General features: G+C 38.4%; 1 protein-coding gene across 2 annotated transcripts in view; it reads left to right on the plus strand.

Moving 5' to 3' along the window:
- Window positions 1–14,406, plus strand: part of DMD (dystrophin) — a 2,147,259-nt gene that overhangs the window by 50,951 nt on the left and 2,081,902 nt on the right. The gene's annotated exons all lie outside the window — the stretch shown is intronic.

The raw sequence follows: 14,406 nt of genomic DNA on the forward strand, positions 1-14,406 counted from the left end.
TCCTTTCTTCCTATACATCAGAACGTCAGAGTTTACCTTATCCTCAATTTCTGCTTCTTTGGTGTAACTATTAATATCATACCATCCTGTCCTGTATGTTTTCTTTTCATTACTCTCTTCACTCGATGCCCTTGTTTTCTTCTTAAGCTATGACCACCTTCAGTATAGTTTGTATCCAAGAAGAAGCCTTGTGAATTACAAAATCTTCTCTTTCACCCTTTGTTTACTACTTACTTCGTTCTGGTACTTTTTTTTTTTTTAATTGAAATATAATTGACAGCATTATATTAGTTTCTGGCCTTCCCAATGGCTCAGTGGGTAAAGAATCTGCCTGCAATGCAGGAGACACAGGAGACATCAGTGCAATCCCTGGGTCTCGAAGATCCCCTAGAGAAAATGGCAACGCACTCCAGTAGTCTTGCCTGAAAATTCCATGGACAGAGGAGCCTAGTGGGCTCCAGTCCCAAGGGTTGCAAAGAGGCAGACATGACTGTGCGACCAAGCACAAGCACATAGTATATTAGTTTCAGGTGTACAACATAATGATTCGCTATGTGTCTATATTGCAAAAAGTCACCACAATAAGCCTACTTATCATCTGTCGCCATACACAGTTAAAAGATTTTTTTTTCTTATGAGAATTGTAAGATTTACTGTTAGCAATATTCAAGCGTACAGTACAGTATCATTAACTATACACCATGCTGTACATTGGTACTCATTTTAATGTGTTTTTTGTAAATAACTAGAGTAACAGAGATAAAAAGAAACACATAGATGAATTGTGATCCTGTGTTGTTCCTCAGTTGAGAAATATTTCATTCCTGAATTTTATTGTCTTTTTCTAAATGCAGTTTCTTCATACTTCTTTCCCTTATTTATATTCTAAATGTGTGTTTATCTAATTTAGGTGGAAGAGTTGGAGTTATTCATTGTTTAGTTAGTAGTTAGGAATCAGACTTACTAAAGATAGACACGTATTATTAAAAATGCTACAAGAAGAAGGCTAGCATTGTCCTCACGCACTCTCCACATTCCCTTAGGCCACAGAAAAGATCTCTGATGGATGTTCTTGCTTATTGGATGTTCTAAAACCAACCAGAAATAAAAAAGTGATCTGTTTCTGTTGCAGAAGTTTAAGGGATTTTCCCCTGAGCTTTTTATTCACACTTCCAATTATGATCTCATAATACAGAAAGAAAATTGTGGTTTTTATCATGCAATGCTGAAACCCAAACTGACATGTAGGAGGAAGGAGCAGAAGTTCTGTGGGTTTGCCAGGATGGTAAGGACATGTTGTCTTGAGATTTACTTCTTAAAGCCAGTGAGTTTATTAAGATGAAATAGAAAATTATATGGTACCAGTCAAATGTGAATTTAATCCCTGAGAATAATCCCTTTACAACTCAAAATTTGCAGATTTAAGCAATCTCTTCTCCAAATTTCCTGATATCACATTAAAGGAATGTTTAATAAGTTTTTAATTTAGCTAAGTCTGGGTGCTAAATTAAAAAAAGAAAGAAAGGCAAAGAATAACCTCAAGTGCCAACTCTAATTAATTGGTAGTGTCTTCTTGGACTGAAATGTTGAGAAGGTCCCATCTGGACTCAGTAGGCGAGTGCAGTGATCTATTGGCCATGCTTACTGTCAGCCCAGGAGAAGGAGGGAGACAGGATTACTGAGTAACTATGGACCCTGTTGTGCTAGGAGAACATTTTTAGTACATAAGGTTTGCATTTCAGCCCTGTAGACTATTAATTGAGCTTCTTGTCATCTATTTTACTTTATTTTTAATATCTGATTTAAAGATGTACTAAAAAGAGAGTGTAGTAATTACCCCCCACAAGAATTAATTACTCTAATATGTACTGATAGATATATGATATGTATATTATAATTTTGGTTATCTGTTTTTAGAAAATAAGCTGGGGACTTAAAACCTACTGCACCCCTGGATTTTATCATGCATGTTTCTTATCGATAGTATCAAGGAGAACTTACTGATTTCAAATTGGTTAAGGATCAAGAGTGATGATTTCAATTAAAGAGTCATATCTTTAGCCAGTAAAACATAAACTGTGAAGCTTCCAAAGATAGTTTAAAGCTTAGAAATGACCTAGGTTGCTATAGGTTTTTACAAATCCAGTAATTGGTGTGTTTCATTTATTCATATGTGACAGCTGCAAATGAATTTGACACATTTTTGTCTACTTTTTGTGAAAAATTCGCTTTGTGCATATTGTATCCATTTTGTACGTGTGTGGAGCACTCTATCTTAACTTCAGTTAATTAAATGAACTTTAAGGACATTGACCAGCCTTGATCTCTAACAATTTTCAGCTTTCAAGAGACAAAGTGACTTTCGAATTATTGTACACAAATTCAGTATATAAAAGTAAGCAGGAGTATTAACTATAGTATTTGCTGGAGGACCATGTGGAGGGGAAAAGTAAAAACAACATATGGGGTTTATTTGCCAAGCGCAGGAAAAAAAAAATTATTAAGACATTCAATACAACACAAAAGAACTCACAACATTTAGCAACAGATTGCTCTGGGTAGCAGAGGCTCACGAGAACCTGACAACAACTTTCTAAGTTTTTGTCTTGGAAAACATGAGGGGGTTGATTTGTAAGTTTGGAAGTTGAAAATGTTTTCACTTTGAAAAACTTTTTTTTTCTTTTAACCTTCACTATATCACTCTTTAAGTTATATGATTCTCTTCTCATTATGAATATAATGATAATAATATAATACTTCAGTATTCTTGCCTTGAGAACCCCATGAACAGTATGAAAAGGCAAAAGGATAGGACACTGAAAGATAACTCACCAGGTCAGTAGGTGCCCAATATGCTAATGGAGATCAGTGGAGAAATAACTCCAGAAAGAATGATGGGATGGAGCCAAAGCAAAAACGATACCCAATTGTGGATGTGACAGGTGACAGACGCAAAGTCCGATGCTGTAAAGAGCAATATTGCATAGGAACCTGGAATGTTAGGTCCATGAATCAAGGCAAACTGGAAGTGGTCAAACAGGAGATGGCAAGAGTGAATGTCGACATTCTAGGAATCAGCGAACTAAGATGGACTGGAATGGGTGAATTTAACTCAGATGACCATTATATCTACTACTGTGGGCAAGAATCCCTTAGAAGAAATGGAGTAGCCATCATGGTCAACAGAAGAGTCTCAACTGCAGTACTTGGATGCAATCTCAAAAACGACAGAATGATCTCTGTTCATTTCCAAGGCAAACCATTCAATATCACGGTAATCCAAGTCTATGCCCGGACCAGTAACGCCGAAGAAGCTGAAGTTGAACGGTTCTATGAAGACCTACAAGACCTTCTAGAACTAACACCCAAAAAAGATGTCCTTTTCATTATAGGGGACTGGAATGCAAAAGTGGGAAGTCAAGAAACACCTGGCGTAACAGGCAAGTTTGGACTTGGAGTACAGAATGAAGCAGGGCAAAGGCTAATAGAGTTTTGCCACGAGAACGCACTGATGATAGCAAACACCCTATTCCAACAACACAAGAGAAGACTCTACATGTGGACATCACCAGATGGTCAACACCGAAATCAGATTGATTATATTCTTTGCAGCCAAAGATGGAGAAGCTCTATACAGTCAGCAAAAACAAGACCAGGAGCAGACTGTGGCTCAGATCAAGAACTGCTTATTGCCAAATTCAGACTTAAATTGAAGAAAGTAGGGAAAACCACTAGACCATTCAGGTATGACCTAGATCAAATCCCTTATGAGTATACAGTGGAAGTGACAAATAGATTTAAGGGACTAGACCTGATAGACAGAGTGCCTGATGAACTATGGACAGAGGTTCGAGACATTGTACAGGAGACAGGGATCAAGAAAATCCCCATGGAAAAGAAATGCAAAAAAGCAAAATGGCTGTCTGAGGAGGCCTTACAGATAGCTGGGAAGAGAAGAGAAGTCAAAAGCAAAGGAGAAAAGGAAAGATATTCCCATCTGAATGCAGAGTTCCAAAGAATAGCAAGGAGAGATAAGAAAGCCTTCCTCAGCAATCAGTGCAAAGAAATAGAGGAAAACAACAGATTGGGAAATTCTAGAGATCTCTTCAAGAAAATTAGAGATACCAAAGGAACATTTCATGCAAAGATAGGCTCGATAAAGGACAGAAATGGTATGGACCTTACAGAACCAGAAGCTATTAAGAAGAGATGGCAAGAATACACAGAAGAACTGTACAAAAAAGATCTTCACGACCCAGATAATCACGATGGTGTGATCACTCACTCACCTAGACCCAGACATCCTGGAATGTGAAGTCAAGTGGGCCTTAGAAAGCATCACTACGAACAAAGCTAGTGGAGGTGATGGAATTCCAGTTGAGCTGTTTCAAATCCTCAAAGGTGATGCTGTGAAAGTGCTGCACTTGATATGCCAGCAAATCTGGAAAACTCAGCAGTGGCCACAGGACTGGAAAAGGTCAGTTTTCGTTCCAATCCCAAAGAAAGGCAATGCCAAAGAATGCTCAAACTACCGCACAATTGCACTCATCTCACATGCTAGTAAAGTAATGCTCAAAATTCTCCAAGCCAGGCTTCAGCAATACGTGAACCGTGAACTTCCAGATGTTCAAGCTGGTTTTAGAAAAGGCAGAGGAACCAAAGACCAAATTGCCAATATCCGCTGGATCATCGAAAAAGCAAGAGAGTTCCAGAAAAACATCTATTTCTGCTTTATTGACTATGCCAAAGCCTTTGACTGTGTGGATCACAATAAACTGTGGAAAATTCTGAAAGAGATGGGAATACCAGACCATCTGACCTGTCTCTTGAGAAACCTGTATGCAGGTCAGGAAGCAACAGTTAGAACTGGACATGGAACAGCAGACTGGTTCCAAATAGGAAAAGGAGTACGTCAAGGCTGTATATTGTCACCCTGCTTATTTAACTTCTATGCAGAGTACATCATGAGAAATGCTGGGCTGGAAGAAACACAAGCTGGAGTCAAGATTGCCGGGAGCAATATCAATAACCTTAGATATGCGGATGACACCACCCTTATGGCAGAGAGTGAAGAAGAACTGAAGAGCCTCTTGATGAAGGTGAAGGAGGAGAGTGAAAAAGTTGGCTTAAAGCTCAACGTTCAGAAAACTAAGATCATGGCATCTGGTCCCATCACTCCGTGGGAAATAGATGGGGAAACAGTGGAAACAGTGTCAGACTTTACTTTTTTGGGCTCCAGAATCACTGCTGATGGTGACTGCAGCCATGAAATTAAAAGACGCTTACTCCTTGGAAGGAAGGTTATGGCCAACCTAGATAGCATATTTAAAAGCAGAGACATTACTTTGCCAACAAAAGTCCGTCTAGTCAAGGCTATGGTTTTTCCAGTGGTCATGTATGGATGTGAGAGTTGGACGGTGAAGAAAGCTGAGTGCCGCAGAATTGATGCGTTTGAACTGTGGTGTTGGAGAAGACTCTTGAGAGTCCCTTGGACTGCAAGGAGATCCAATCAATCCATCCTAAAAGAGATCAATCCTGGGTGTTCATTGGAAGGTCTGATGTTGAAGCTGAAACTCCAATACTTTGGCCATCTCATGCGAAGGGTTGACTGATTGGAAAAGACCCTGATGCTGGGTAGGATTGGGGGCGGGAGGAGAAGGGGACGACAGAGGATGAGATGGTTGGATGGCGTCACCCACTCGATGAACATGGGTTTGGATAAACTCCGGGAGTTGGTGATGGACAGGGAGGCCTGGCGTGCTGCAATTCATGGGGTTGCAGAGAGTCGGACACGACTGAGCGACTGAACTGAACTGAACTATCATTATGAATAAGGGTAACAGTGCAATCCTGACCACATTTCTCCTAAAATATGTATTTTTAAATAGCCTCTTTATTGAAGAGGCCTCCATGAACATCTATTCCATGAGGATTTTGTTCCATCATTTTCATATCTGCTATTGGCCTGACATATCACAGTTTTGTATGTGAAGATAGAAATGTTATGAGTTCCCTTTAAAATTGTATAGTTTTTTTCAATCTATATTTGGTGAAGCCAAGGGAAGATGGGGGCATCTATTTGCCTTCTGTGTACTGAAGAAGTGAGAATTTCTTCAGTTTATTAGTTAATTTCAAAATGTCAAACTTCAATCAATAGTTTATGATGTTGCTAGACTAATACAACAAATAATAATCTGATATTGTAGGTCATCCTCAGGAGCAGTAAAACTTATTATAGTACTAAAAATTTTTAGAGCACAAACACATGACATGAATTTCTAACATAAGTATATAAGCAATGAAAATTTTATAGGAAGTTAAATGAGTAAGAATTTGAAAGCAGCATAAAAGCAGAGGACTTCATAGTGACTTAGATTTACTCAGCATAGAGCAGTCTGTATCTTTTAGGTCATAACTATGAAAATAACCAAAACCAAAAATGTTTGTTGTCTGATTCCTGATTTTTTTCCCCCTCTGATTTGTTATCACTATTCTAACTGATATCCTGACTCTTATAATCCCTCAGTCCCCAAATCTTAGAGTCAGTTTCAAATATTCTGTCTTCTTTTTCTTGTCAATTCCTATCAAATCTGCATTTGACATGTTACTAACATCTATTCTCTCTCTTCATATTCTATTCGCTATTATGCCAGCAATGGACTTCATCTCCACTTTGTTATTAATTGTTTCTTTCTCTTCTAAGTATCTTGTAAGATTACTCTTCTTAAAACACATTTGGATCCTGTTTTAGCTATACTCTAAAGCAGGGGTCCCCAACCTCCGGAATCTAATGCCTGATGATCTGAGATGGAGTTGAAGTAATAATAATAGAAACCAAGTGCACAATAAATGCACTTGAATCATCCTGAAACCATCCCTTCACCCTGGTCCATGGAAAAATTGTCTTCCACAAAATGGGTCCCTGGCACCAAAATGGTTGGAGACTGCTGGTCTAAAGCCTTTACTGCATTACTCTTAGTATATATTTGGCAGTTAAGATCCCTAATCACTTTATCATAAGCTAATTATTAAAATGGCCTTTGATATTTGAATGGTGCTTGATAATTTCAAAGAGTTTTCACATAGTTACCTTATTGGCTTTTCTATAAAAATTTGTGTGACAGATGGTTTTTATTACCCATCTCTTATCAAAAAGGATTGTTACGACTGAAACATTGCAACTTGCAAATTATATATCTAGCAGCCATAGCTGTGGGAGTTGAACTTAAATCCTCACAGTCGAAGACACTTCTCCCAAAGTCACTCTCCCCAACAACCTCCCCTCTACTTACCTCTCATTGCACAAATCACTTACTTCCAGACTCCTCATCCAAAGAGTTAGTGTGTCAAGGCTCATTTCCCACTCTAATTCTTCAGTGATGAGAGAAGAACCTTGCAAATTAATTTTGGGAATATGAATGGAAATGACTTAATAACTGAACTTCATGGCACTGTAGAAGGAGTTCCAGGAGTAAGTTAAACGCTGTTGATTAAGAGAGGAAAAGGAAAATAATTTAGTAAAATTTTGGAACAGAATTAAACAGCAAAACCTGGTGAGGTCGACTCTCTCCATGCTTGGATATATTAATGACAGCCATAGAGTGCAAGATACGTTCTGTGAGATGGGAAGGAGGAATTGGGTGGTCCAGCAATGAAAGATTAAAGAGTGTCATGGGGAAGATGCATGTTTTGGGAGCAGCTTGAATTCTGGTTGTCAATTATTAGTCATGTCAACATGACTTTGTGGTTTACCTCAACCTCAGGTTTCTTAGTGATAAAATAGGAATAACTATATCACTTTCTGGTTACAAAAACGTTTGGCACATACCAAAAATTTTGTGTAAAATAGATAATCATAAATAGCTAATTGTTTTATTCTCTCCCAGTTGTTTGACAAATTATTTAACCTCTCAGTTCCTTGATCTACAGTTCTGAAAAAATGGGGAAAATAATAGTACTTATTATCTTGTAGGATTTTTGAAGATTGAAAGAGCTATCATATCTAATGCCTTCAGAACAGTGCTCAGTAAATGAAACCAGTGTTGTGGTTGATTGCTACAAGTCAGAAATCCTGTGTTGTTCTGAGAAATGTTATTTAAGTACACTGAGACTCAGTGTTTCATCTGTAGGATGAAGTCAGTCATTTTCCCTTTAATGTCTTGCTTAAATGTTAAATGAGATAAGTGAAAAGCTATGTAAGCAATAAAATATTATGGCAATGCAAAGTATTCTTTAATGTCATATCTGTTATAAAATTTCAAAGTCATAAATTACTGGAATAGGAGAGAAATTTTAATGCCAAGGTTGGGAATTTAATTCATTTATCCCTCTCAAATCTCAATATCAAAAGACTGTAAAAATTCTGTTTTATCTTTAAATCTTATTATACCACCTTAAAGTTTGCTAAAAATCTATTGTCACTGAATTTATTAGGCCGTCACTGGTAGGGAAGACAAATGTTATCATCTAGATTTCACAGGATGAATCCTGTGTGCTGGAGATAATAGACTCTTGATACCTACCAAACTTCCTTTGAGAGAAACTCACATTTCCCTTAATAAATGGGATCAGATGTTGATATTATATTTATGTATTCTTCATAAGGTCACAATGTAATGGGAGTAATACAATGGGGGTAGTAGGTTTGTTAAAGGATTTAGAGTTGGGGAAGTAGAGTTGAAAAGCAAGAAGTCAGAGAAATTAACCATATGAGCCCAAAGAAGGCAGGGGTAGAAAAGGTAATTTTGTATGAAGGTCTGAGAAGCTGACCCGCTATTTCTGACCATAAAAGAGCTGCTTTTGTGGAGGACTGTGGAAGCTACTGCTTCTACAGGCCTGCACCCAAGCCCCTAGTGGTGGGCTTGGCGCCATTATTGGTCAAACTCACCATCACATGCAGAAATATGAAAGGAATATGGGAAGTTAACAATGTGAAGCATAGAAACTACATTCTTAAGAAGTTGGCTTTATTTTCAAGATTGTAATAGGAAACAAGGGTCAAGATTGGGTGGTATGGAGGTAGAACAAACCCATTTTTCTCAGTGCATTCAGCCTACTATAATAGAATATCCTAGACTGGGTGGCTTAAGACAATAGAAATGTATTTCTGTCAGTTCTGGAGGCTGAGGAGTCCAAGATCAAGGTGGCTGCGGATTTAGTATCTGGTGAGGACCTGCTTCCGGTTTCAGAGACAGTTGTCTCCGTTGTCATGGTCCTTACATGGTAGAAAGAAGGGAGAAGTCTGTGGGGTCCCTTTTCTATGGTCTGTATTTCCATCCTTGAGGACCGTGCCCTCATGACCTTATGTCTCTCAAAGGCCTCACCTCCTAATACCTCACATGAGGGTTAAGTTTCAACATAGGGATTTTGGGAAGACACATTCCGTCTGTAGCACCCACTAAGGTGCTGCTTGTTCTGGACAAGAAATTCAGACATTTTTCACTGGAATACTGAAAAAGTTATAGAATGTCACTAAGCCTGTATCTGTGAAGTAAGAATGATAACAGTGATATTAATGTTATACAGGGAATATTGGTAAGAATGTTTCATATATGGTAGGTGCCTAGTGAATGTTAGTTACCAGTTTTGGTTGTTATAATAAGTTATGGGAAGGCAAACTTGACTGAAGATGTGACCTCTATATTTTAGGCTTGTGAGATACTGAAGTGGTAAAGTGAAAATGAAAGTCGCTCAGTCGTGTCCGACTCTTTGCAACCCCGTGGACTATCCAGTCCATGGGATTCTGCAGGCCAGAATACTGGAGTGGGTAGCTGTTCCCTTCTCCAGGGGATCTTCCCAACCCAGGGATTGAACCCTGGTCTCCTGCATTGCAGGCGGAGTCTTTACCAGCTGAGTCACAAGGGAAGCCCAATTTATTATTAATTTGCATACTTTTGACACTTGCTTCTGTCAGTATTTTAAAATAATGATATAAGCAGACAGTTCATCTCTTCACTATAAGGGAATATGTTGTCATGATTACTCAAGCAACATATCATAATTCATCTGATATTTAAAATGTCAGTTTGATTAAGAAATGAGGGTCCTGGGCAGATGACTGTGGTTTAAATGTGATTTGGTTTATGTGATTTGGTTTAAATGTGATTTGGTTTGGTTTAAATGTGATCATATACAGACACAATGGATGATGACCAGATTCTAGAGGCTGCATAGCCCCAGATGTAGGGTAATTAATTGGCGTCCTGGGGCACTAGGTTTGAGCAATAGGTACAAGGTTATGCTATGTTGGTCCCCAAGAGGTGTGTTCCATCACAGGTAATGGAACCTACCTATGGTACCTACCTATGCCTGATGTTCAAGAGCAGTAGGTGAAAGCCTTGGGACTTTGGGGTAGGAGGTAACGTGAAGACACAGAGCACAGTGTTAGAGTTACTGTTGTTGCACAACTTCTCATTCTGAGAATGGCCAGTGGAGGCTCAGAGTGGTGGACTAGGAAGATAGGGTCAGGAGGTGAAAAGAACTCTTTTCATTTAGGAATTCAGACCTGAGAGAACTGAAGGGGAAAACAATTTATTAGAGCACAAGGCAGAGAATGAGTCCTCAGGAACAAAGCAAGTGCTTGGCAAGAAACCAGAGCCACAGCAGGCGTCTGATGAAGCTGGTCGTGCTGGGCCTCTCATTTGAGAGGCTCTTAGGGTTGCTACATGATTGAGTGTAAAGGCTAGGGAGCTGAATGCTACAGAAGGTGAGCAAAGAATTAATGCACTACAGTGTTTAGAACGTGAAATCAAAAGTTAATTTCTGTGTGTAAATCCGAGCATTTTGAGTGGTCAGCACAGAAGTACATAGTCCATCATTTTGTGTTGAGATCATGAGGTCATGACTTTTTATTATCACGGTTATACTTAATCTACATGAATTATGTTTGATGTCTCTGTACTTTCAGTGATGTATTCCTTAATACTGCTTCTCTGGGCTACAAATCCACTCCCATTTACTCTTTGTCCTCTCCCTGCTTTGATCAGCTACTGCTTTTCATTCACTAAATAGATCTTGCTGGCTTGTTAAGTTGTATGTGAGAGCTGGGAGGTTGAATTGAAAATTGAGATATTGAAGGGAACCAGTTGATTGAGGGTGAAGGTTAGGTTTACTGAGTTGAAGAGCACCCCCCAGAATGCATGTCTTTCTCAGAACTTCAAAAATATTACCTTGTTGGGAAGGAAGGTCATTGGATCAGTTGGATCCAGGAAGGTCAATAGATACAGGTAAGATGATGTCATACTGGAGTAAAGTGGTCCCCTGGTCTAACATGACTGGTATCCTTATAAGAAGAGAAGAGAAGAAGACACATAGGGAGAATGCCATGTAAAACAGAGGCCAAAGCATGAGAGATACATCTACAAGCCAAAGAACACCAAGGAGTGCTGAGGATCACCAGCAACACTAGAAGCCAAGAGGAAGATGTGAAACGGATTCTCACTTAGAGCCTTCAGAGAGAGCATGGCCCTGCCAACAGGCCAAAATCCCAGTTCTGAATTGGTAGCTTCCAGAACTGAGAGAATAAATGTCTGTTGTTTTAAGCACCCCATTTGTTACAGCAGCCTCAGGAAACTAATATACCATGGAAAGGAATTTAAACATCATATTCATTTATCTATAAAGAATTTTAATTGCCAGACCTACTCTTCCATTGAATATTGGTTTTATGTGTGTTTTATCATGTAACACATCATGAAAGTAACAATCCTAAAGGGCATAAAAAAGAAGTAATAATCTCTTGAAGGTGCCCAAAAGATTTTGGATCAGGCTAATACCAGTAAGGCATTTGATAATTTTTCATAATAGCCCCTGTGCCCTTAGAGAAATCCTTTACTTCAGTACATTTCTTCTTATATATTTGGTTATTGAGACTTTGGCCTAGAAGAGGCAGATTAAAGTATATTAAGATATACTGTGAAAAAAAAGTAGGTATATGTAAAGTATAGAAATTAAACAATTGCCCCAAAGCAATTTGTTTATATTTATTTCTCTTCTTAAGACACATGTTCTTCTCCTCCCTTAAAAAAAAAAAAATATCTGGCTGTTCTACCAATTTTTAAAGTATCATGTCCCACAATCAGTCTCCTTGTCATTTTTTAGGCTAAATGCAACGCATCTGTAATCCAGTTTAGCATGTACTACGGGCATGGAAGTTCTTTGTAAACTCCTTGAAGACAGATACCAGTTTTATTTATCTTTGAATTACCAAGCCCTAAAATATTTGTGCCCTGGTGGATCAGTGTCTTGAGATGGGACATCTCAGTCACCAGTTCATAAATCATACAGTATAGTTTTACAAGTGCACTCCTTAACTTTTCTGACCATTTGGGGAAAAAAACTTCCATTTAATAAATAGCATGAAAAGAAATAAATTCCTTTTCCACCAATGTTGAGATGGAGAGGTTTTGCATGTCCTCAGAAATAAGAAAGAATTCTTATGTGTATATATTCTTAAGTATGTGTATATATTCTGTGCTTTCTAAAACAGACTGGATGCTTGTTGTTCTCTTCACCTTTAGTTAAGGCTTTCCTGTTGCCAAAACAGGGAAAGAGAATTTGTTGTTGATGTTCAGTCATTCGGTCGTGTCCAACTTTTTGAAACCCCGTGGACTGCAGTATGCCAGGCTCCCCTGTCCTTCCCTATCTCCTAGAGTTTGCTCAAACTCATGTCCATTGAGTCGATGATGCCATCCAACCATCTCATCCTCTGATGCCCCCTTCTCCACTTGCCCTCAATCTTTCCCAACATTAGGGTCTTTTCCAACGTGTTGGCTCTTTGCATCAGATGGCCAAAGTATCAGAGCTTCAGCTTTAGCATCAGCATCAGTCCTTCCAATGAATATTCAGGGTTGATTTCCTTCAGGATTGATTGGTTTGATCTCCTTGCTGTCCAAGGGACTCTTAAGAGTCTTCTCCAGCACCTCAGCTCGAAATCAAACTAGCCATTGTTAGCTAACAATTCTTTGCAAATAGGTAGCATATGTGCATGTTTATTTACCAGGAATTTTAATTAATGTTACAGAGAGGCTCAGAGACTTGAAGGAGAACATTGGTTCCATGTGGCTGCATTTCTTTAAGGCCTGAGCCTCCTGTGTTAGCATCTTGATTTGAAAGTCCTATAAACATAGTCCATCTCTAAATTGCCACAGAGATTGGTATTGTAAGGATTATTAATAGCTTGCTCAACTGAAGGGGAAAATAAATGGCAAGCAAAGATTTTTGCCCTCCCAAACCATAAAGACATCCACTTTAGAGAAAAGGAGAGAGGAATAATAATTTCATTAAAATGATAGATAAGTTGAAGTTATTATTAGCCCTAAAAGAGGGTGGGCTTCCCAGGTGGCATAGTGGTAAAGAATCCCCTGCCAATGCAAGAGATGTAGGAAACTTGGGTTCCATCCCCGTGTCAGAAAAATCCCCTGGAGTAGGATATGGCAACCCACTGCAGTATTCTTGCCTGGGAAATCCCATAGAGAGAGGAGCCTAGTGGGCTGCACTCCAAGGGGTCACAGGACAACTGAGCACACGTGCACAGCAGTAAAACAGGGTAGAGAGAGGTAATGTGAATCTCTGGGAAGAATTTTAGAAAATAAGCAGAAGTCAAAGTTAGGTTTTGAATTGTACTTCTGGAATAAGAACATGATATGTAACCAGGCCATGTCTCTGATAATTTTGTTAAACTAGATGAAAAAAATCACATGGATAAGAAAATGTAATCAAGTCACTCAAAATAAGTATGTCATTCTTTTCACTTTCTTTTAATAAATGAAAGGTGAGGAAGGATATCCTTTTAAACTATATGTGAGCGATCCCAGTATATTCTTAGAAAAGAAAATTGGATTGTAATATGGACTTGTCTTTGACCATATTCTTAAAGGATAATATAATGATTTGGCAAAAGACCCCATGAATGGAGTCCATGTATAAAGGGTCAAATAAACACAAAGAAACAGACAAAAAGCAGTGTGATTGGCAGCAAGATTTAAGGGGAAAGAAATAGGACCAGGGGAAAACAGAACCTGTTTCTGCCTCCTTGTTTTGGTGCTTTCTCATCTAAGAAAAACAAACATGCAAAAAAATAGGATAAGTGAGTTTTATCTCATCTTTCTGGCAGGGGTAGAAAGATTCAGGATTATTGTTCATAAACTGACTTCAGGTCAGTTTAAATTAAAAGACTCAGGAGATATTTCTACTTTAGAAATTCTCAGATTTAACTTTGAATGTTGCGGCAGATTCCATTTTTAGAGTTTTTTAAAGCAGTATTTTTTTTTCCTTCTAAAGTTACTAAGGCTCAAAGGAAACCAAAATTTTAAAACATAGAATACTTGAAAGAAATAGATATTGAATGAAAATAACACCAAAAATATTTTAGCAAATTCTTGGCCATACCTTGAGAAATTAACTGGA

Source organism: Giraffa tippelskirchi, chromosome X (genome assembly GCF_054371585.1).
Source record: "Giraffa tippelskirchi isolate mGirTip1 chromosome X, T2T-mGirTip1v1.2.pri, whole genome shotgun sequence".
NCBI classification, from domain to species: Eukaryota; Metazoa; Chordata; class Mammalia; order Artiodactyla; family Giraffidae; genus Giraffa; species Giraffa tippelskirchi.